General features: G+C 46.0%; 26 non-coding genes across 26 annotated transcripts; 13 read left to right on the top strand and 13 right to left on the bottom strand.

Moving 5' to 3' along the window:
- Nucleotides 1–3,162: 3,162 nt before the first annotated feature.
- On the bottom strand, nucleotides 3,163–3,235 carry trnak-cuu. Its single transcript has one exon. It is a non-coding gene; the product is annotated as a tRNA-Lys (tRNA).
- A 174-nt stretch (nucleotides 3,236–3,409) lies between these two features.
- Nucleotides 3,410–3,503, top strand: trnai-uau. Its single transcript has 2 exons — nucleotides 3,410–3,447; nucleotides 3,468–3,503. It is a non-coding gene; the product is annotated as a tRNA-Ile (tRNA).
- An 832-nt stretch (nucleotides 3,504–4,335) lies between these two features.
- On the bottom strand, nucleotides 4,336–4,408 carry trnak-cuu. Its single transcript has one exon. It is a non-coding gene; the product is annotated as a tRNA-Lys (tRNA).
- A 174-nt stretch (nucleotides 4,409–4,582) lies between these two features.
- trnai-uau lies at nucleotides 4,583–4,676 on the top strand. The gene is made up of 2 exons: nucleotides 4,583–4,620; nucleotides 4,641–4,676. It is a non-coding gene; the product is annotated as a tRNA-Ile (tRNA).
- Nucleotides 4,677–5,507: 831 nt separating this feature from the next.
- trnak-cuu lies at nucleotides 5,508–5,580 on the bottom strand. The gene has a single exon. It is a non-coding gene; the product is annotated as a tRNA-Lys (tRNA).
- A 174-nt stretch (nucleotides 5,581–5,754) lies between these two features.
- On the top strand, nucleotides 5,755–5,848 carry trnai-uau. Its single transcript has 2 exons — nucleotides 5,755–5,792; nucleotides 5,813–5,848. It is a non-coding gene; the product is annotated as a tRNA-Ile (tRNA).
- Nucleotides 5,849–6,679: 831 nt separating this feature from the next.
- trnak-cuu lies at nucleotides 6,680–6,752 on the bottom strand. Its single transcript has one exon. It is a non-coding gene; the product is annotated as a tRNA-Lys (tRNA).
- Nucleotides 6,753–6,926: 174 nt separating this feature from the next.
- Nucleotides 6,927–7,020, top strand: trnai-uau. The gene is made up of 2 exons: nucleotides 6,927–6,964; nucleotides 6,985–7,020. It is a non-coding gene; the product is annotated as a tRNA-Ile (tRNA).
- Nucleotides 7,021–7,851: 831 nt separating this feature from the next.
- trnak-cuu lies at nucleotides 7,852–7,924 on the bottom strand. Its single transcript has one exon. It is a non-coding gene; the product is annotated as a tRNA-Lys (tRNA).
- Nucleotides 7,925–8,098: 174 nt separating this feature from the next.
- trnai-uau lies at nucleotides 8,099–8,192 on the top strand. Its single transcript has 2 exons — nucleotides 8,099–8,136; nucleotides 8,157–8,192. It is a non-coding gene; the product is annotated as a tRNA-Ile (tRNA).
- Nucleotides 8,193–9,023: 831 nt separating this feature from the next.
- On the bottom strand, nucleotides 9,024–9,096 carry trnak-cuu. The gene has a single exon. It is a non-coding gene; the product is annotated as a tRNA-Lys (tRNA).
- A 174-nt stretch (nucleotides 9,097–9,270) lies between these two features.
- Nucleotides 9,271–9,364, top strand: trnai-uau. The gene is made up of 2 exons: nucleotides 9,271–9,308; nucleotides 9,329–9,364. It is a non-coding gene; the product is annotated as a tRNA-Ile (tRNA).
- Nucleotides 9,365–10,195: 831 nt separating this feature from the next.
- trnak-cuu lies at nucleotides 10,196–10,268 on the bottom strand. Its single transcript has one exon. It is a non-coding gene; the product is annotated as a tRNA-Lys (tRNA).
- Nucleotides 10,269–10,442: 174 nt separating this feature from the next.
- trnai-uau lies at nucleotides 10,443–10,536 on the top strand. The gene is made up of 2 exons: nucleotides 10,443–10,480; nucleotides 10,501–10,536. It is a non-coding gene; the product is annotated as a tRNA-Ile (tRNA).
- An 831-nt stretch (nucleotides 10,537–11,367) lies between these two features.
- Nucleotides 11,368–11,440, bottom strand: trnak-cuu. The gene has a single exon. It is a non-coding gene; the product is annotated as a tRNA-Lys (tRNA).
- Nucleotides 11,441–11,614: 174 nt separating this feature from the next.
- On the top strand, nucleotides 11,615–11,708 carry trnai-uau. Its single transcript has 2 exons — nucleotides 11,615–11,652; nucleotides 11,673–11,708. It is a non-coding gene; the product is annotated as a tRNA-Ile (tRNA).
- An 831-nt stretch (nucleotides 11,709–12,539) lies between these two features.
- trnak-cuu lies at nucleotides 12,540–12,612 on the bottom strand. The gene has a single exon. It is a non-coding gene; the product is annotated as a tRNA-Lys (tRNA).
- Nucleotides 12,613–12,786: 174 nt separating this feature from the next.
- Nucleotides 12,787–12,880, top strand: trnai-uau. Its single transcript has 2 exons — nucleotides 12,787–12,824; nucleotides 12,845–12,880. It is a non-coding gene; the product is annotated as a tRNA-Ile (tRNA).
- Nucleotides 12,881–13,711: 831 nt separating this feature from the next.
- On the bottom strand, nucleotides 13,712–13,784 carry trnak-cuu. The gene has a single exon. It is a non-coding gene; the product is annotated as a tRNA-Lys (tRNA).
- Nucleotides 13,785–13,958: 174 nt separating this feature from the next.
- trnai-uau lies at nucleotides 13,959–14,052 on the top strand. Its single transcript has 2 exons — nucleotides 13,959–13,996; nucleotides 14,017–14,052. It is a non-coding gene; the product is annotated as a tRNA-Ile (tRNA).
- An 831-nt stretch (nucleotides 14,053–14,883) lies between these two features.
- Nucleotides 14,884–14,956, bottom strand: trnak-cuu. The gene has a single exon. It is a non-coding gene; the product is annotated as a tRNA-Lys (tRNA).
- A 174-nt stretch (nucleotides 14,957–15,130) lies between these two features.
- On the top strand, nucleotides 15,131–15,224 carry trnai-uau. The gene is made up of 2 exons: nucleotides 15,131–15,168; nucleotides 15,189–15,224. It is a non-coding gene; the product is annotated as a tRNA-Ile (tRNA).
- Nucleotides 15,225–16,055: 831 nt separating this feature from the next.
- trnak-cuu lies at nucleotides 16,056–16,128 on the bottom strand. The gene has a single exon. It is a non-coding gene; the product is annotated as a tRNA-Lys (tRNA).
- Nucleotides 16,129–16,302: 174 nt separating this feature from the next.
- Nucleotides 16,303–16,396, top strand: trnai-uau. The gene is made up of 2 exons: nucleotides 16,303–16,340; nucleotides 16,361–16,396. It is a non-coding gene; the product is annotated as a tRNA-Ile (tRNA).
- Nucleotides 16,397–17,227: 831 nt separating this feature from the next.
- Nucleotides 17,228–17,300, bottom strand: trnak-cuu. The gene has a single exon. It is a non-coding gene; the product is annotated as a tRNA-Lys (tRNA).
- Nucleotides 17,301–17,474: 174 nt separating this feature from the next.
- trnai-uau lies at nucleotides 17,475–17,568 on the top strand. Its single transcript has 2 exons — nucleotides 17,475–17,512; nucleotides 17,533–17,568. It is a non-coding gene; the product is annotated as a tRNA-Ile (tRNA).
- Nucleotides 17,569–17,576: the final 8 nt, after the last annotated feature.

The raw sequence follows: 17,576 nt of genomic DNA, 5'->3' as shown, positions 1-17,576 counted from the left end.
GGATGCAGGGGCTAAAGGCTCCTTCCCTAGTGCCACTGGAGGAGGTGACTCCTCCCCTGAACCGCCCTCGTCTGGGTTCCACCACGCTATCGGGTAGCTCTTGGTGCCGTCTGGGAATCTAGCAATGGTTAGTTGAATAGACAACTGGTGTTCGTTATTATGTTGTACAGTTATATCCCATTTGCCCCTTGTCTCATGTACAGTGATCACACATTCACCTGAGGACCAGGTTCCTCGACCGTATGAGACACTATCTGCCCATGAACATAGTGTTTTCCCACTCTGAGAGTGTACCGTTATTGTCCTCTGGGCTTCATCCCTGGCTTTAACAGGCATTCTAACTTCTCTAGCCTCGAGTACACTCCATGATCTATTTTCCCTTTTCCCTCGTTTCACATTCTGAGTTGTAGTATTTACCCTACTTCCATCTTGAACACTTACTGCCCTCGGTCTTCTCCAGAGCAGGGAGGTCTCGGGGTCTGTACTGCCTAATTCTCTATCCCACGCTAGACCCCATTCCTCCCCGCTCCTTTCGCCCCAGCCTCTCTCTTTCTTTGATAAGGTGGGTTTTACTCTTTCAAACAACAGTTCCGCTTCGGCTCTGGTGACAGAAGCCGTCACATTCACTGTACACTTCCTTTGACTACACCTTACCAAGTACTTTACTCTTTGAACCTTCTCTCTTTCTTGCGGGCCACATTCTCCTTTTCCACTGCTCCCCACAACATTCCATTGTTCCCTACTTTCTTCTACCCTTCCTAACCATATAGTTTCATTCTTGGTGCCAAATCCAACTGTGTTAATGTAGACTGTGATTTCTACGTCTGCAATTACCAGACGGTGGGGCAATATCCCCGCTAACAATGCTGCTGTACATACCTCATTCCTCCTGTCAAGGTCTGTGTCGGGGTTACTAGAGTCAGAAATAAATGATATATTGTTGGTCAAAGTCGGTGAGACCAGCGGTACGATGTTGTCTCCTACTGGTGTCGGGCGGGCGTGGCCCCCCTTAGGTCTCTTTTGTGGAGGCACCAATTGCAGGATCTGCTCCGTTGTTGTTTGTACATTCTCCCCTGGAATCTGTAACACAGACCATAGCCCCAGAGCTGTCAGCAGCAGACTGAGCATGAGCATTCTCCACTCCCACGTCTGGTTCCTCCCTGCTGGGCTCAGACATTTCCGGCTGAGGTACCAGTTCCTCTGGTGCTGAGGGTGCCACGCCTTCCCCCTCTTGGCTTTCACTCCCGCCTGGAAGATCAGCATTCTCATCCTCCTCATGTTGTCCCACTCCTTGTGGAACCTTGGTGCAGTGGTTGAGGTGATACCAGGTGTCGCTGCCCTCTAAGCGTACTGCCGTCGTCGTGGCCTGGGTCACTCTGTAGGGGCCTTCTCTCCTTGGCTCGTTCCACCTCCTCCTGTAGACCTTGATGTAGACCTGGTCTCCTGGAACCACCGCCCTGGGCTGATCGTCCTCGGGCTCCGGGACCCGCGCCTTTTCCTGTTTGTGAATGAGCTCATGTATAGTAGTTAGTTGTCTGATATATTCTCTGAATTCCAGTTCCAATTGCTCCAGCGGAGGCCCTTCATGGGGGCCTCGAAGCACAGGCACCGGCATGGGTCGACCCGTAAGCATTTCATGTGGTGTTAGATGCGTGGTTCTGTTAGCTTCCATGCGACAACTCATTAGTGCTATTGGTAGAGCATCAACCCAATTCAAACCTGTACTGGCACAAATTTTACTGATCTTGGCCTTCAGAGTGCCATTTGCTCTTTCTACCATGCCCTGGGACTGGGGGTGGTAAACACAACCCAGCCTCTGCTTGATGTTAAGATGTTGAATCACCTGTTTCAATGTTCTCTGAATAAAAGCTGACCCATTGTCAGAACTGATTTCTGTTGGTATACCAAATCTGGGTATCACCTCCCTTGTCAGGAACTTTATTACCGTTCCTGCTCCCTGGTCCTTCGAGGGAGTTGCTTCTATCCATCTGCTGAACCTGTCAATTACCACCAGCATATACCGTTTTCCATAGATAGGTCTGATCATATCCACATAGTCCATGACTAAATGTCTGAACGGTCCTTCAGGTGTAGGAATGTGACCCAATGGCGTCAACATTCCCTTCCTTATGTTATTTTTTGCACATACTGCACACTCTGCGAGGGCCACATCTACCGTCGCCTGCATGTATGGTGACCAAAACCCCTGGCGGGTAAGCTTCCTCATTATCTCGCCCCTTGCGCAATGGTCAAAACCATGCGCATTATTGATCAAAATTCTAAGGAGAGCTGTGGGTGCCACTAAGAGACCCGTATGGGTCCGCCACAAGCCTGCAGCATCAGTGGTAGCACCCCTCTGTAACCACAACTGTTTCTCATACACATTGGTCATTTCTTGCATGCGAATCACATCAGACATAACAGGTGCTGCCTCAACCAATATCAAAGGAGCTAGGATAGCTGAATGACACTTAGATGCTAGTTTAGCGGCCTCATCAACAGCATTATTACCCTGAATTATGTTGTTGTTGCCTTTCCTATGTGCCTGACATTTAACAATAGCTACCTGGCGTGGGAGCAACAGCGAACTCATCAGATCTTGGATGTGCTCATGATGCAGAATAGGTGAGCCATCAGTTTTCTTAAAGCCCCTTTGCTTCCACACAGCCCCAAATAGATGGCATACCCCGTGTGCATAAGCAGAGTCTGTGTAAATGTAAGCTACTTTACCCTCCCCTTCTCTGCATGCAGCTGTCAACGCTTTGAGTTCAGCTAGTTGAGCAGAACACGGTTGCGGACAGGTTTGACATACGATCGTGTGAAATTGACCCTGAGAGTCCATCCTGACCTGAAGTAGAGCCATTTCTTGTACAGTATGCATATCCATACCTCACACTGTGGCACAATTAGCAAAAGTTGTATGAAGATGAAGAGTTTCCTGTGACGCCATGGGTTCATGGTAGGACATAACACACAAGCCAGTGCAAATATCAAAATGCCTTATCCAGTCTATGCATCACGTGGTGCAATTGATTATCGCATGTATACTGGCTTCTACCTTACCTGGAAACGGTGTTGTTGAAGGTTGAAGTCATGAATGAGAAGTTGAATTTGCTGGTTGTTCCTTCAATGTTAACCTGGACATTTCTCTGAGAAAAGTGTCGCCCAACGTGGGACTCGAACCCACGACCCTGAGATTAAGAGTCTCATGCTCTACCGACTGAGCTAGCCGGGCTGCAGGGGAGTCTGTCACTGGGGAAAATGGTTGCGTTACCTCTTTTCTGAATCGCAAGGAAAACCAAGAGGTTTGGCTTAGTCAGTGGCTCCTGTGATGCAAGCGGTGCTCTGCAATAATATGTTAGCAAGTGCCAAACGATTGGAAATATCGAGAGGAATCTTTGTTCTTCCGGCTCCTGTGGCGCAATCGGTCAGCGCGCGGTACTTATATGACAGTATGCAGCAGAGCGATGCCGAGGTTGTGAGTTCGAGCCTCACCTGGAGCAATGTTTTGAATGAACCGCACAAGTTCACTTTTGGTCACTATGTGTTGTCATGAGATCCACGAAACTAAACTTTGGAACTTTCTTCATAAGCACTTCTGGGATTTCATTCTTGGTTCTCTTGTTTAGAAATGCATTGTCTGTGGAATAACAAGAGAACCGAGTAAGTCAGGGGCTCCTTTGCTGTAGTCAGTATTTGCTTGGTCATAATACAGCAGTATGCTGCGTTGCAGTGTCGAGGCAGTGGGATCGAGCTTCACCTGGAGTAAAGCCGTTTCTTGTACAGTATGTGTATCCATACCTCACACTGTGGCACAATTAGCTAAAATTCCATGAATAAATAGTTTGAGTAGATGCATGAAAATGAACAAGATTTTGGTACTTACTAGATTTGGCCAGGTGCTGCTTGGATTTGAATACAGGATTATCTGTTTACTAAACAGGCACATTCTGATATAAGCATTGTTGAAGGTTGAAATCATGTAATCTTGAACGAGAGGTTGAATTTGCTGGAAGTTCTTTCCATGCAGACCTGGACATTTCTCGGAGAAAAGCATCACCCAACGTTGGGCTGCAAGCCAAGACTCTGTGATGAAGGGTTAGTGGCCCCTGTGACACCATGGGTTCATGCTGGAATATAATGCATTAGCGAGTGCAAATATCAAGATGCGCTGTCCAGTCTGCGCATCATGTTGTGCAATTGATTAGCACGTGGATAGTGGCTCCTACCATACCTGAACACTGCATTGTTGAAGTCATGAAACCATGAACGAGGAGTTGAATTTTTCTGGCAGTTCTTTCAATGTGGACCTGGAAGTTTCTCTGAGAAAAGAGACGCCCAACGTGGGGCTCGAACCCACGACCCTGAGATTAAGAGTCTCATGCTCTACCGACTGAGCTAGCCGGGCTGCAGGGGGGTCTGTCACTGGGGAAAATGGTTGCGTTACCTCTTTTCTGAATCGCAAGGAAAACCAAGAGGTTTGGCTTAGTCAGTGGCTCCTGTGATGCAAGCGGTGCTCTGCAATAATATGTTAGCAAGTGCCAAACGATTGGAAATATCGAGAGGCATCTTTGTTCTTCAGGCTCCTGTGGCGCAATCGGTCAGCGCGCGGTACTTATATGACAGTATGCAGCAGAGCGATGCCGAGGTTGTGAGTTCGAGCCTCACCTGGAGCAATGTTTTGAATGAACCGCACAAGTTCACTTTGGTCACTATGTGTTGTCATGAGATCCACGAAACTAAACTTTGGAACTTTCTTCATAAGCATTTCTGGGATTTCATTCTTGGTTCTCTTGTTTAGAAATGCATTGTCTGTGGAATAACAAGAGAACCGAGTAAGTCAGGGGCTCCTTTGCTGTAGTCAGTATTTGCTTGGTCATAATACCGCAGTATGCTGCGTTGCAGTGTCGAGGCAGTGGGATCGAGCTTCACCTGGAGTAAAGCCGTTTCTTGTACAGTATGTGTATCCATACCTCACACTGTGGCACAATTAGCTAAAATTCCATGAATAAATAGTTTGAGTAGATGCATGAAAATGAACAAGATTTTGGTACTTACTAGATTTGGCCAGGTGCTGCTTGGATTTGAATACAGGATTATCTGTTTACTAAACAGGCACATTCTGATATAAGCATTGTTGAAGGTTGAAATCATGTAATCTTGAACGAGAGGTTGAATTTGCTGGAAGTTCTTTCCATGCAGACCTGGACATTTCTCGGAGAAAAGCATCACCCAACGTTGGGCTGCAAGCCAAGACTCTGTGATGAAGGGTTAGTGGCCCCTGTGACACCATGGGTTCATGCTGGAATATAATGCATTAGCGAGTGCAAATATCAAGATGCGCTGTCCAGTCTGCGCATCATGTTGTGCAATTGATTAGCACGTGGATAGTGGCTCCTACCATACCTGAACACTGCATTGTTGAAGTCATGAAACCATGAACGAGGAGTTGAATTTTTCTGGCAGTTCTTTCAATGTGGACCTGGAAGTTTCTCTGAGAAAAGAGACGCCCAACGTGGGGCTCGAACCCACGACCCTGAGATTAAGAGTCTCATGCTCTACCGACTGAGCTAGCCGGGCTGCAGGGGAGTCTGTCACTGGGGAAAATGGTTGCGTTACCTCTTTTCTGAATCGCAAGGAAAACCAAGAGGTTTGGCTTAGTCAGTGGCTCTTGTGATGCAAGCGGTGCTCTGCAATAATATGTTAGCAAGTGCCAAACGATTGGAAATATCGAGAGGCATCTTTGTTCTTCAGGCTCCTGTGGCGCAATCGGTCAGCGCGCGGTACTTATATGACAGTATGCAGCAGAGCGATGCCGAGGTTGTGAGTTCGAGCCTCACCTGGAGCAATGTTTTGAATGAACCGCACAAGTTCACTTTGGTCACTATGTGTTGTCATGAGATCCACGAAACTAAACTTTGGAACTTTCTTCATAAGCATTTCTGGGATTTCATTCTTGGTTCTCTTGTTTAGAAATGCATTGTCTGTGGAATAACAAGAGAACCGAGTAAGTCAGGGGCTCCTTTGCTGTAGTCAGTATTTGCTTGGTCATAATACTGCAGTATGCTGCGTTGCAGTGTCGAGGCAGTGGGATCGAGCTTCACCTGGAGTAAAGCCGTTTCTTGTACAGTATGTGTATCCATACCTCACACTGTGGCACAATTAGCTAAAATTCCATGAATAAATAGTTTGAGTAGATGCATGAAAATGAACAAGATTTTGGTACTTACTAGATTTGGCCAGGTGCTGCTTGGATTTGAATACAGGATTATCTGTTTACTAAACAGGCACATTCTGATATAAGCATTGTTGAAGGTTGAAATCATGTAATCTTGAACGAGAGGTTGAATTTGCTGGAAGTTCTTTCCATGCAGACCTGGACATTTCTCGGAGAAAAGCATCACCCAACGTTGGGCTGCAAGCCAAGACTCTGTGATGAAGGGTTAGTGGCCCCTGTGACACCATGGGTTCATGCTGGAATATAATGCATTAGCGAGTGCAAATATCAAGATGCGCTGTCCAGTCTGCGCATCATGTTGTGCAATTGATTAGCACGTGGATAGTGGCTCCTACCATACCTGAACACTGCATTGTTGAAGTCATGAAACCATGAACGAGGAGTTGAATTTTTCTGGCAGTTCTTTCAATGTGGACCTGGAAGTTTCTCTGAGAAAAGAGACGCCCAACGTGGGGCTCGAACCCACGACCCTGAGATTAAGAGTCTCATGCTCTACCGACTGAGCTAGCCGGGCTGCAGGGGAGTCTGTCACTGGGGAAAATGGTTGCGTTACCTCTTTTCTGAATCGCAAGGAAAACCAAGAGGTTTGGCTTAGTCAGTGGCTCCTGTGATGCAAGCGGTGCTCTGCAATAATATGTTAGCAAGTGCCAAACGATTGGAAATATCGAGAGGCATCTTTGTTCTTCAGGCTCCTGTGGCGCAATCGGTCAGCGCGCGGTACTTATATGACAGTATGCAGCAGAGCGATGCCGAGGTTGTGAGTTCGAGCCTCACCTGGAGCAATGTTTTGAATGAACCGCACAAGTTCACTTTGGTCACTATGTGTTGTCATGAGATCCACGAAACTAAACTTTGGAACTTTCTTCATAAGCATTTCTGGGATTTCATTCTTGGTTCTCTTGTTTAGAAATGCATTGTCTGTGGAATAACAAGAGAACCGAGTAAGTCAGGGGCTCCTTTGCTGTAGTCAGTATTTGCTTGGTCATAATACCGCAGTATGCTGCGTTGCAGTGTCGAGGCAGTGGGATCGAGCTTCACCTGGAGTAAAGCCGTTTCTTGTACAGTATGTGTATCCATACCTCACACTGTGGCACAATTAGCTAAAATTCCATGAATAAATAGTTTGAGTAGATGCATGAAAATGAACAAGATTTTGGTACTTACTAGATTTGGCCAGGTGCTGCTTGGATTTGAATACAGGATTATCTGTTTACTAAACAGGCACATTCTGATATAAGCATTGTTGAAGGTTGAAATCATGTAATCTTGAACGAGAGGTTGAATTTGCTGGAAGTTCTTTCCATGCAGACCTGGACATTTCTCGGAGAAAAGCATCACCCAACGTTGGGCTGCAAGCCAAGACTCTGTGATGAAGGGTTAGTGGCCCCTGTGACACCATGGGTTCATGCTGGAATATAATGCATTAGCGAGTGCAAATATCAAGATGCGCTGTCCAGTCTGCGCATCATGTTGTGCAATTGATTAGCACGTGGATAGTGGCTCCTACCATACCTGAACACTGCATTGTTGAAGTCATGAAACCATGAACGAGGAGTTGAATTTTTCTGGCAGTTCTTTCAATGTGGACCTGGAAGTTTCTCTGAGAAAAGAGACGCCCAACGTGGGGCTCGAACCCACGACCCTGAGATTAAGAGTCTCATGCTCTACCGACTGAGCTAGCCGGGCTGCAGGGGAGTCTGTCACTGGGGAAAATGGTTGCGTTACCTCTTTTCTGAATCGCAAGGAAAACCAAGAGGTTTGGCTTAGTCAGTGGCTCCTGTGATGCAAGCGGTGCTCTGCAATAATATGTTAGCAAGTGCCAAACGATTGGAAATATCGAGAGGCATCTTTGTTCTTCAGGCTCCTGTGGCGCAATCGGTCAGCGCGCGGTACTTATATGACAGTATGCAGCAGAGCGATGCCGAGGTTGTGAGTTCGAGCCTCACCTGGAGCAATGTTTTGAATGAACCGCACAAGTTCACTTTGGTCACTATGTGTTGTCATGAGATCCACGAAACTAAACTTTGGAACTTTCTTCATAAGCATTTCTGGGATTTCATTCTTGGTTCTCTTGTTTAGAAATGCATTGTCTGTGGAATAACAAGAGAACCGAGTAAGTCAGGGGCTCCTTTGCTGTAGTCAGTATTTGCTTGGTCATAATACCGCAGTATGCTGCGTTGCAGTGTCGAGGCAGTGGGATCGAGCTTCACCTGGAGTAAAGCCGTTTCTTGTACAGTATGTGTATCCATACCTCACACTGTGGCACAATTAGCTAAAATTCCATGAATAAATAGTTTGAGTAGATGCATGAAAATGAACAAGATTTTGGTACTTACTAGATTTGGCCAGGTGCTGCTTGGATTTGAATACAGGATTATCTGTTTACTAAACAGGCACATTCTGATATAAGCATTGTTGAAGGTTGAAATCATGTAATCTTGAACGAGAGGTTGAATTTGCTGGAAGTTCTTTCCATGCAGACCTGGACATTTCTCGGAGAAAAGCATCACCCAACGTTGGGCTGCAAGCCAAGACTCTGTGATGAAGGGTTAGTGGCCCCTGTGACACCATGGGTTCATGCTGGAATATAATGCATTAGCGAGTGCAAATATCAAGATGCGCTGTCCAGTCTGCGCATCATGTTGTGCAATTGATTAGCACGTGGATAGTGGCTCCTACCATACCTGAACACTGCATTGTTGAAGTCATGAAACCATGAACGAGGAGTTGAATTTTTCTGGCAGTTCTTTCAATGTGGACCTGGAAGTTTCTCTGAGAAAAGAGACGCCCAACGTGGGGCTCGAACCCACGACCCTGAGATTAAGAGTCTCATGCTCTACCGACTGAGCTAGCCGGGCTGCAGGGGGGTCTGTCACTGGGGAAAATGGTTGCGTTACCTCTTTTCTGAATCGCAAGGAAAACCAAGAGGTTTGGCTTAGTCAGTGGCTCTTGTGATGCAAGCGGTGCTCTGCAATAATATGTTAGCAAGTGCCAAACGATTGGAAATATCGAGAGGCATCTTTGTTCTTCAGGCTCCTGTGGCGCAATCGGTCAGCGCGCGGTACTTATATGACAGTATGCAGCAGAGCGATGCCGAGGTTGTGAGTTCGAGCCTCACCTGGAGCAATGTTTTGAATGAACCGCACAAGTTCACTTTGGTCACTATGTGTTGTCATGAGATCCACGAAACTAAACTTTGGAACTTTCTTCATAAGCATTTCTGGGATTTCATTCTTGGTTCTCTTGTTTAGAAATGCATTGTCTGTGGAATAACAAGAGAACCAAGTAAGTCAGGGGCTCCTTTGCTGTAGTCAGTATTTGCTTGGTCATAATACCGCAGTATGCTGCGTTGCAGTGTCGAGGCAGTGGGATCGAGCTTCACCTGGAGTAAAGCCGTTTCTTGTACAGTATGTGTATCCATACCTCACACTGTGGCACAATTAGCTAAAATTCCATGAATAAATAGTTTGAGTAGATGCATGAAAATGAACAAGATTTTGGTACTTACTAGATTTGGCCAGGTGCTGCTTGGATTTGAATACAGGATTATCTGTTTACTAAACAGGCACATTCTGATATAAGCATTGTTGAAGGTTGAAATCATGTAATCTTGAACGAGAGGTTGAATTTGCTGGAAGTTCTTTCCATGCAGACCTGGACATTTCTCGGAGAAAAGCATCACCCAACGTTGGGCTGCAAGCCAAGACTCTGTGATGAAGGGTTAGTGGCCCCTGTGACACCATGGGTTCATGCTGGAATATAATGCATTAGCGAGTGCAAATATCAAGATGCGCTGTCCAGTCTGCGCATCATGTTGTGCAATTGATTAGCACGTGGATAGTGGCTCCTACCATACCTGAACACTGCATTGTTGAAGTCATGAAACCATGAACGAGGAGTTGAATTTTTCTGGCAGTTCTTTCAATGTGGACCTGGAAGTTTCTCTGAGAAAAGAGACGCCCAACGTGGGGCTCGAACCCACGACCCTGAGATTAAGAGTCTCATGCTCTACCGACTGAGCTAGCCGGGCTGCAGGGGGGTCTGTCACTGGGGAAAATGGTTGCGTTACCTCTTTTCTGAATCGCAAGGAAAACCAAGAGGTTTGGCTTAGTCAGTGGCTCCTGTGATGCAAGCGGTGCTCTGCAATAATATGTTAGCAAGTGCCAAACGATTGGAAATATCGAGAGGCATCTTTGTTCTTCAGGCTCCTGTGGCGCAATCGGTCAGCGCGCGGTACTTATATGACAGTATGCAGCAGAGCGATGCCGAGGTTGTGAGTTCGAGCCTCACCTGGAGCAATGTTTTGAATGAACCGCACAAGTTCACTTTGGTCACTATGTGTTGTCATGAGATCCACGAAACTAAACTTTGGAACTTTCTTCATAAGCATTTCTGGGATTTCAATCTTGGTTCTCTTGTTTAGAAATGCATTGTCTGTGGAATAACAAGAGAACCGAGTAAGTCAGGGGCTCCTTTGCTGTAGTCAGTATTTGCTTGGTCATAATACTGCAGTATGCTGCGTTGCAGTGTCGAGGCAGTGGGATCGAGCTTCACCTGGAGTAAAGCCGTTTCTTGTACAGTATGTGTATCCATACCTCACACTGTGGCACAATTAGCTAAAATTCCATGAATAAATAGTTTGAGTAGATGCATGAAAATGAACAAGATTTTGGTACTTACTAGATTTGGCCAGGTGCTGCTTGGATTTGAATACAGGATTATCTGTTTACTAAACAGGCACATTCTGATATAAGCATTGTTGAAGGTTGAAATCATGTAATCTTGAACGAGAGGTTGAATTTGCTGGAAGTTCTTTCCATGCAGACCTGGACATTTCTCGGAGAAAAGCATCACCCAACGTTGGGCTGCAAGCCAAGACTCTGTGATGAAGGGTTAGTGGCCCCTGTGACACCATGGGTTCATGCTGGAATATAATGCATTAGCGAGTGCAAATATCAAGATGCGCTGTCCAGTCTGCGCATCATGTTGTGCAATTGATTAGCACGTGGATAGTGGCTCCTACCATACCTGAACACTGCATTGTTGAAGTCATGAAACCATGAACGAGGAGTTGAATTTTTCTGGCAGTTCTTTCAATGTGGACCTGGAAGTTTCTCTGAGAAAAGAGACGCCCAACGTGGGGCTCGAACCCACGACCCTGAGATTAAGAGTCTCATGCTCTACCGACTGAGCTAGCCGGGCTGCAGGGGGGTCTGTCACTGGGGAAAATGGTTGCGTTACCTCTTTTCTGAATCGCAAGGAAAACCAAGAGGTTTGGCTTAGTCAGTGGCTCTTGTGATGCAAGCGGTGCTCTGCAATAATATGTTAGCAAGTGCCAAACGATTGGAAATATCGAGAGGCATCTTTGTTCTTCAGGCTCCTGTGGCGCAATCGGTCAGCGCGCGGTACTTATATGACAGTATGCAGCAGAGCGATGCCGAGGTTGTGAGTTCGAGCCTCACCTGGAGCAATGTTTTGAATGAACCGCACAAGTTCACTTTGGTCACTATGTGTTGTCATGAGATCCACGAAACTAAACTTTGGAACTTTCTTCATAAGCATTTCTGGGATTTCATTCTTGGTTCTCTTGTTTAGAAATGCATTGTCTGTGGAATAACAAGAGAACCGAGTAAGTCAGGGGCTCCTTTGCTGTAGTCAGTATTTGCTTGGTCATAATACCGCAGTATGCTGCGTTGCAGTGTCGAGGCAGTGGGATCGAGCTTCACCTGGAGTAAAGCCGTTTCTTGTACAGTATGTGTATCCATACCTCACACTGTGGCACAATTAGCTAAAATTCCATGAATAAATAGTTTGAGTAGATGCATGAAAATGAACAAGATTTTGGTACTTACTAGATTTGGCCAGGTGCTGCTTGGATTTGAATACAGGATTATCTGTTTACTAAACAGGCACATTCTGATATAAGCATTGTTGAAGGTTGAAATCATGTAATCTTGAACGAGAGGTTGAATTTGCTGGAAGTTCTTTCCATGCAGACCTGGACATTTCTCGGAGAAAAGCATCACCCAACGTTGGGCTGCAAGCCAAGACTCTGTGATGAAGGGTTAGTGGCCCCTGTGACACCATGGGTTCATGCTGGAATATAATGCATTAGCGAGTGCAAATATCAAGATGCGCTGTCCAGTCTGCGCATCATGTTGTGCAATTGATTAGCACGTGGATAGTGGCTCCTACCATACCTGAACACTGCATTGTTGAAGTCATGAAACCATGAACGAGGAGTTGAATTTTTCTGGCAGTTCTTTCAATGTGGACCTGGAAGTTTCTCTGAGAAAAGAGACGCCCAACGTGGGGCTCGAACCCACGACCCTGAGATTAAGAGTCTCATGCTCTACCGACTGAGCTAGCCGGGCTGCAGGGGAGTCTGTCACTGGGGAAAATGGTTGCGTTACCTCTTTTCTGAATGGCAAGGAAAACCAAGAGGTTTGGCTTAGTCAGTGGCTCCTGTGATGAAAGCGGTGCTCTGCAATAATATGTTAGCAAGTGCCAAACGATTGGAAATATCGAGAGGCATCTTTGTTCTTCAGGCTCCTGTGGCGCAATCGGTCAGCGCGCGGTACTTATATGACAGTATGCAGCAGAGCGATGCCGAGGTTGTGAGTTCGAGCCTCACCTGGAGCAATGTTTTGAATGAACCGCACAAGTTCACTTTGGTCACTATGTGTTGTCATGAGATCCACGAAACTAAACTTTGGAACTTTCTTCATAAGCATTTCTGGGATTTCATTCTTGGTTCTCTTGTTTAGAAATGCATTGTCTGTGGAATAACAAGAGAACCGAGTAAGTCAGGGGCTCCTTTGCTGTAGTCAGTATTTGCTTGGTCATAATACCGCAGTATGCTGCGTTGCAGTGTCGAGGCAGTGGGATCGAGCTTCACCTGGAGTAAAGCCGTTTCTTGTACAGTATGTGTATCCATACCTCACACTGTGGCACAATTAGCTAAAATTCCATGAATAAATAGTTTGAGTAGATGCATGAAAATGAACAAGATTTTGGTACTTACTAGATTTGGCCAGGTGCTGCTTGGATTTGAATACAGGATTATCTGTTTACTAAACAGGCACATTCTGATATAAGCATTGTTGAAGGTTGAAATCATGTAATCTTGAACGAGAGGTTGAATTTGCTGGAAGTTCTTTCCATGCAGACCTGGACATTTCTCGGAGAAAAGCATCACCCAACGTTGGGCTGCAAGCCAAGACTCTGTGATGAAGGGTTAGTGGCCCCTGTGACACCATGGGTTCATGCTGGAATATAATGCATTAGCGAGTGCAAATATCAAGATGCGCTGTCCAGTCTGCGCATCATGTTGTGCAATTGATTAGCACGTGGATAGTGGCTCCTACCATACCTGAACACTGCATTGTTGAAGTCATGAAACCATGAACGAGGAGTTGAATTTTTCTGGCAGTTCTTTCAATGTGGACCTGGAAGTTTCTCTGAGAAAAGAGACGCCCAACGTGGGGCTCGAACCCACGACCCTGAGATTAAGAGTCTCATGCTCTACCGACTGAGCTAGCCGGGCTGCAGGGGAGTCTGTCACTGGGGAAAATGGTTGCGTTACCTCTTTTCTGAATCGCAAGGAAAACCAAGAGGTTTGGCTTAGTCAGTGGCTCCTGTGATGCAAGCGGTGCTCTGCAATAATATGTTAGCAAGTGCCAAACGATTGGAAATATCGAGAGGCATCTTTGTTCTTCAGGCTCCTGTGGCGCAATCGGTCAGCGCGCGGTACTTATATGACAGTATGCAGCAGAGCGATGCCGAGGTTGTGAGTTCGAGCCTCACCTGGAGCAATGTTTTGAATGAACCGCACAAGTTCACTTTGGTCACTATGTGTTGTCATGAGATCCACGAAACTAAACTTTGGAACTTTCTTCATAAGCATTTCTGGGATTTCATTCTTGGTTCTCTTGTTTAGAAATGCATTGTCTGTGGAATAACAAGAGAACCGAGTAAGTCAGGGGCTCCTTTGCTGTAGTCAGTATTTGCTTGGTCATAATACCGCAGTATGCTGCGTTGCAGTGTCGAGGCAGTGGGATCGAGCTTCACCTGGAGTAAAGCCGTTTCTTGTACAGTATGTGTATCCATACCTCACACTGTGGCACAATTAGCTAAAATTCCATGAATAAATAGTTTGAGTAGATGCATGAAAATGAACAAGATTTTGGTACTTACTAGATTTGGCCAGGTGCTGCTTGGATTTGAATACAGGATTATCTGTTTACTAAACAGGCACATTCTGATATAAGCATTGTTGAAGGTTGAAATCATGTAATCTTGAACGAGAGGTTGAATTTGCTGGAAGTTCTTTCCATGCAGACCTGGACATTTCTCGGAGAAAAGCATCACCCAACGTTGGGCTGCAAGCCAAGACTCTGTGATGAAGGGTTAGTGGCCCCTGTGACACCATGGGTTCATGCTGGAATATAATGCATTAGCGAGTGCAAATATCAAGATGCGCTGTCCAGTCTGCGCATCATGTTGTGCAATTGATTAGCACGTGGATAGTGGCTCCTACCATACCTGAACACTGCATTGTTGAAGTCATGAAACCATGAACGAGGAGTTGAATTTTTCTGGCAGTTCTTTCAATGTGGACCTGGAAGTTTCTCTGAGAAAAGAGACGCCCAACGTGGGGCTCGAACCCACGACCCTGAGATTAAGAGTCTCATGCTCTACCGACTGAGCTAGCCGGGCTGCAGGGGGGTCTGTCACTGGGGAAAATGGTTGCGTTACCTCTTTTCTGAATCGCAAGGAAAACCAAGAGGTTTGGCTTAGTCAGTGGCTCTTGTGATGCAAGCGGTGCTCTGCAATAATATGTTAGCAAGTGCCAAACGATTGGAAATATCGAGAGGCATCTTTGTTCTTCAGGCTCCTGTGGCGCAATCGGTCAGCGCGCGGTACTTATATGACAGTATGCAGCAGAGCGATGCCGAGGTTGTGAGTTCGAGCCTCACCTGGAGCAATGTTTTGAATGAACCGCACAAGTTCACTTTGGTCACTATGTGTTGTCATGAGATCCACGAAACTAAACTTTGGAACTTTCTTCATAAGCATTTCTGGGATTTCATTCTTGGTTCTCTTGTTTAGAAATGCATTGTCTGTGGAATAACAAGAGAACCGAGTAAGTCAGGGGCTCCTTTGCTGTAGTCAGTATTTGCTTGGTCATAATACCGCAGTATGCTGCGTTGCAGTGTCGAGGCAGTGGGATCGAGCTTCACCTGGAGTAAAGCCGTTTCTTGTACAGTATGTGTATCCATACCTCACACTGTGGCACAATTAGCTAAAATTCCATGAATAAATAGTTTGAGTAGATGCATGAAAATGAACAAGATTTTGGTACTTACTAGATTTGGCCAGGTGCTGCTTGGATTTGAATACAGGATTATCTGTTTACTAAACAGGCACATTCTGATATAAGCATTGTTGAAGGTTGAAATCATGTAATCTTGAACGAGAGGTTGAATTTGCTGGAAGTTCTTTCCATGCAGACCTGGACATTTCTCGGAGAAAAGCATCACCCAACGTTGGGCTGCAAGCCAAGACTCTGTGATGAAGGGTTAGTGGCCCCTGTGACACCATGGGTTCATGCTGGAATATAATGCATTAGCGAGTGCAAATATCAAGATGCGCTGTCCAGTCTGCGCATCATGTTGTGCAATTGATTAGCACGTGGATAGTGGCTCCTACCATACCTGAACACTGCATTGTTGAAGTCATGAAACCATGAACGAGGAGTTGAATTTTTCTGGCAGTTCTTTCAATGTGGACCTGGAAGTTTCTCTGAGAAAAGAGACGCCCAACGTGGGGCTCGAACCCACGACCCTGAGATTAAGAGTCTCATGCTCTACCGACTGAGCTAGCCGGGCTGCAGGGGGGTCTGTCACTGGGGAAAATGGTTGCGTTACCTCTTTTCTGAATCGCAAGGAAAACCAAGAGGTTTGGCTTAGTCAGTGGCTCCTGTAATGCAAGCGGTGCTCTGCAATAATATGTTAGCAAGTGCCAAACGATTGGAAATATCGAGAGGAATCTTTGTTCTTCCGGCTCCTGTGGCGCAATCGGTCAGCGCGCGGTACTTATATGACAGTATGCAGCAGAGCGATGCCGAGGTTGTGAGTTCGAGCCTCACCTGGAGCAATGTTTTGAATGAACCGCACAAGTTCACTTTGGTCACTATGTGTTGTCATGAGATCCACGAAACTAAACTTTGGAACTTTCTTCATAAGCATTTCTGGGATTTCATTCTTGGTTCTCTTGTTTAGAAATGCATTGTCTGTGGAATAACAAGAGAACCGAGTAAGTCAGGGGCTCCTTTGCTGTAGTCAGTATTTGCTTGGTCATAATACCGCAGTATGCTGCGTTGCAGTGTCGAGGCAGTGGGATCGAGCTTCACCTGGAGTAAAGCCGTTTCTTGTACAGTATGTGTATCCATACCTCACACTGTGGCACAATTAGCTAAAATTCCATGAATAAATAGTTTGAGTAGATGCATGAAAATGAACAAGATTTTGGTACTTACTAGATTTGGCCAGGTGCTGCTTGGATTTGAATACAGGATTATCTGTTTACTAAACAGGCACATTCTGATATAAGCATTGTTGAAGGTTGAAATCATGTAATCTTGAACGAGAGGTTGAATTTGCTGGAAGTTCTTTCCATGCAGACCTGGACATTTCTCGGAGAAAAGCATCACCCAACGTTGGGCTGCAAGCCAAGACTCTGTGATGAAGGGTTAGTGGCCCCTGTGACACCATGGGTTCATGCTGGAATATAATGCATTAGCGAGTGCAAATATCAAGATGCGCTGTCCAGTCTGCGCATCATGTTGTGCAATTGATTAGCACGTGGATAGTGGCTCCTACCATACCTGAACACTGCATTGTTGAAGTCATGAAACCATGAACGAGGAGTTGAATTTTTCTGGCAGTTCTTTCAATGTGGACCTGGAAGTTTCTCTGAGAAAAGAGACGCCCAACGTGGGGCTCGAACCCACGACCCTGAGATTAAGAGTCTCATGCTCTACCGACTGAGCTAGCCGGGCTGCAGGGGAGTCTGTCACTGGGGAAAATGGTTGCGTTACCTCTTTTCTGAATCGCAAGGAAAACCAAGAGGTTTGGCTTAGTCAGTGGCTCCTGTGATGCAAGCGGTGCTCTGCAATAATATGTTAGCAAGTGCCAAACGATTGGAAATATCGAGAGGCATCTTTGTTCTTCAGGCTCCTGTGGCGCAATCGGTCAGCGCGCGGTACTTATATGACAGTATGCAGCAGAGCGATGCCGAGGTTGTGAGTTCGAGCCTCACCTGGAGCAATGTTTGA

The sequence above is a fragment of the Esox lucius genome, unplaced genomic scaffold (assembly GCF_011004845.1).
Source record: "Esox lucius isolate fEsoLuc1 unplaced genomic scaffold, fEsoLuc1.pri scaffold_72_arrow_ctg1, whole genome shotgun sequence".
NCBI lineage: Eukaryota > Metazoa > Chordata > Actinopteri > Esociformes > Esocidae > Esox > Esox lucius.
Note: the sequence above shows the minus strand (reverse complement) of the source record. Positions and strands in the feature narration are given on the sequence as shown.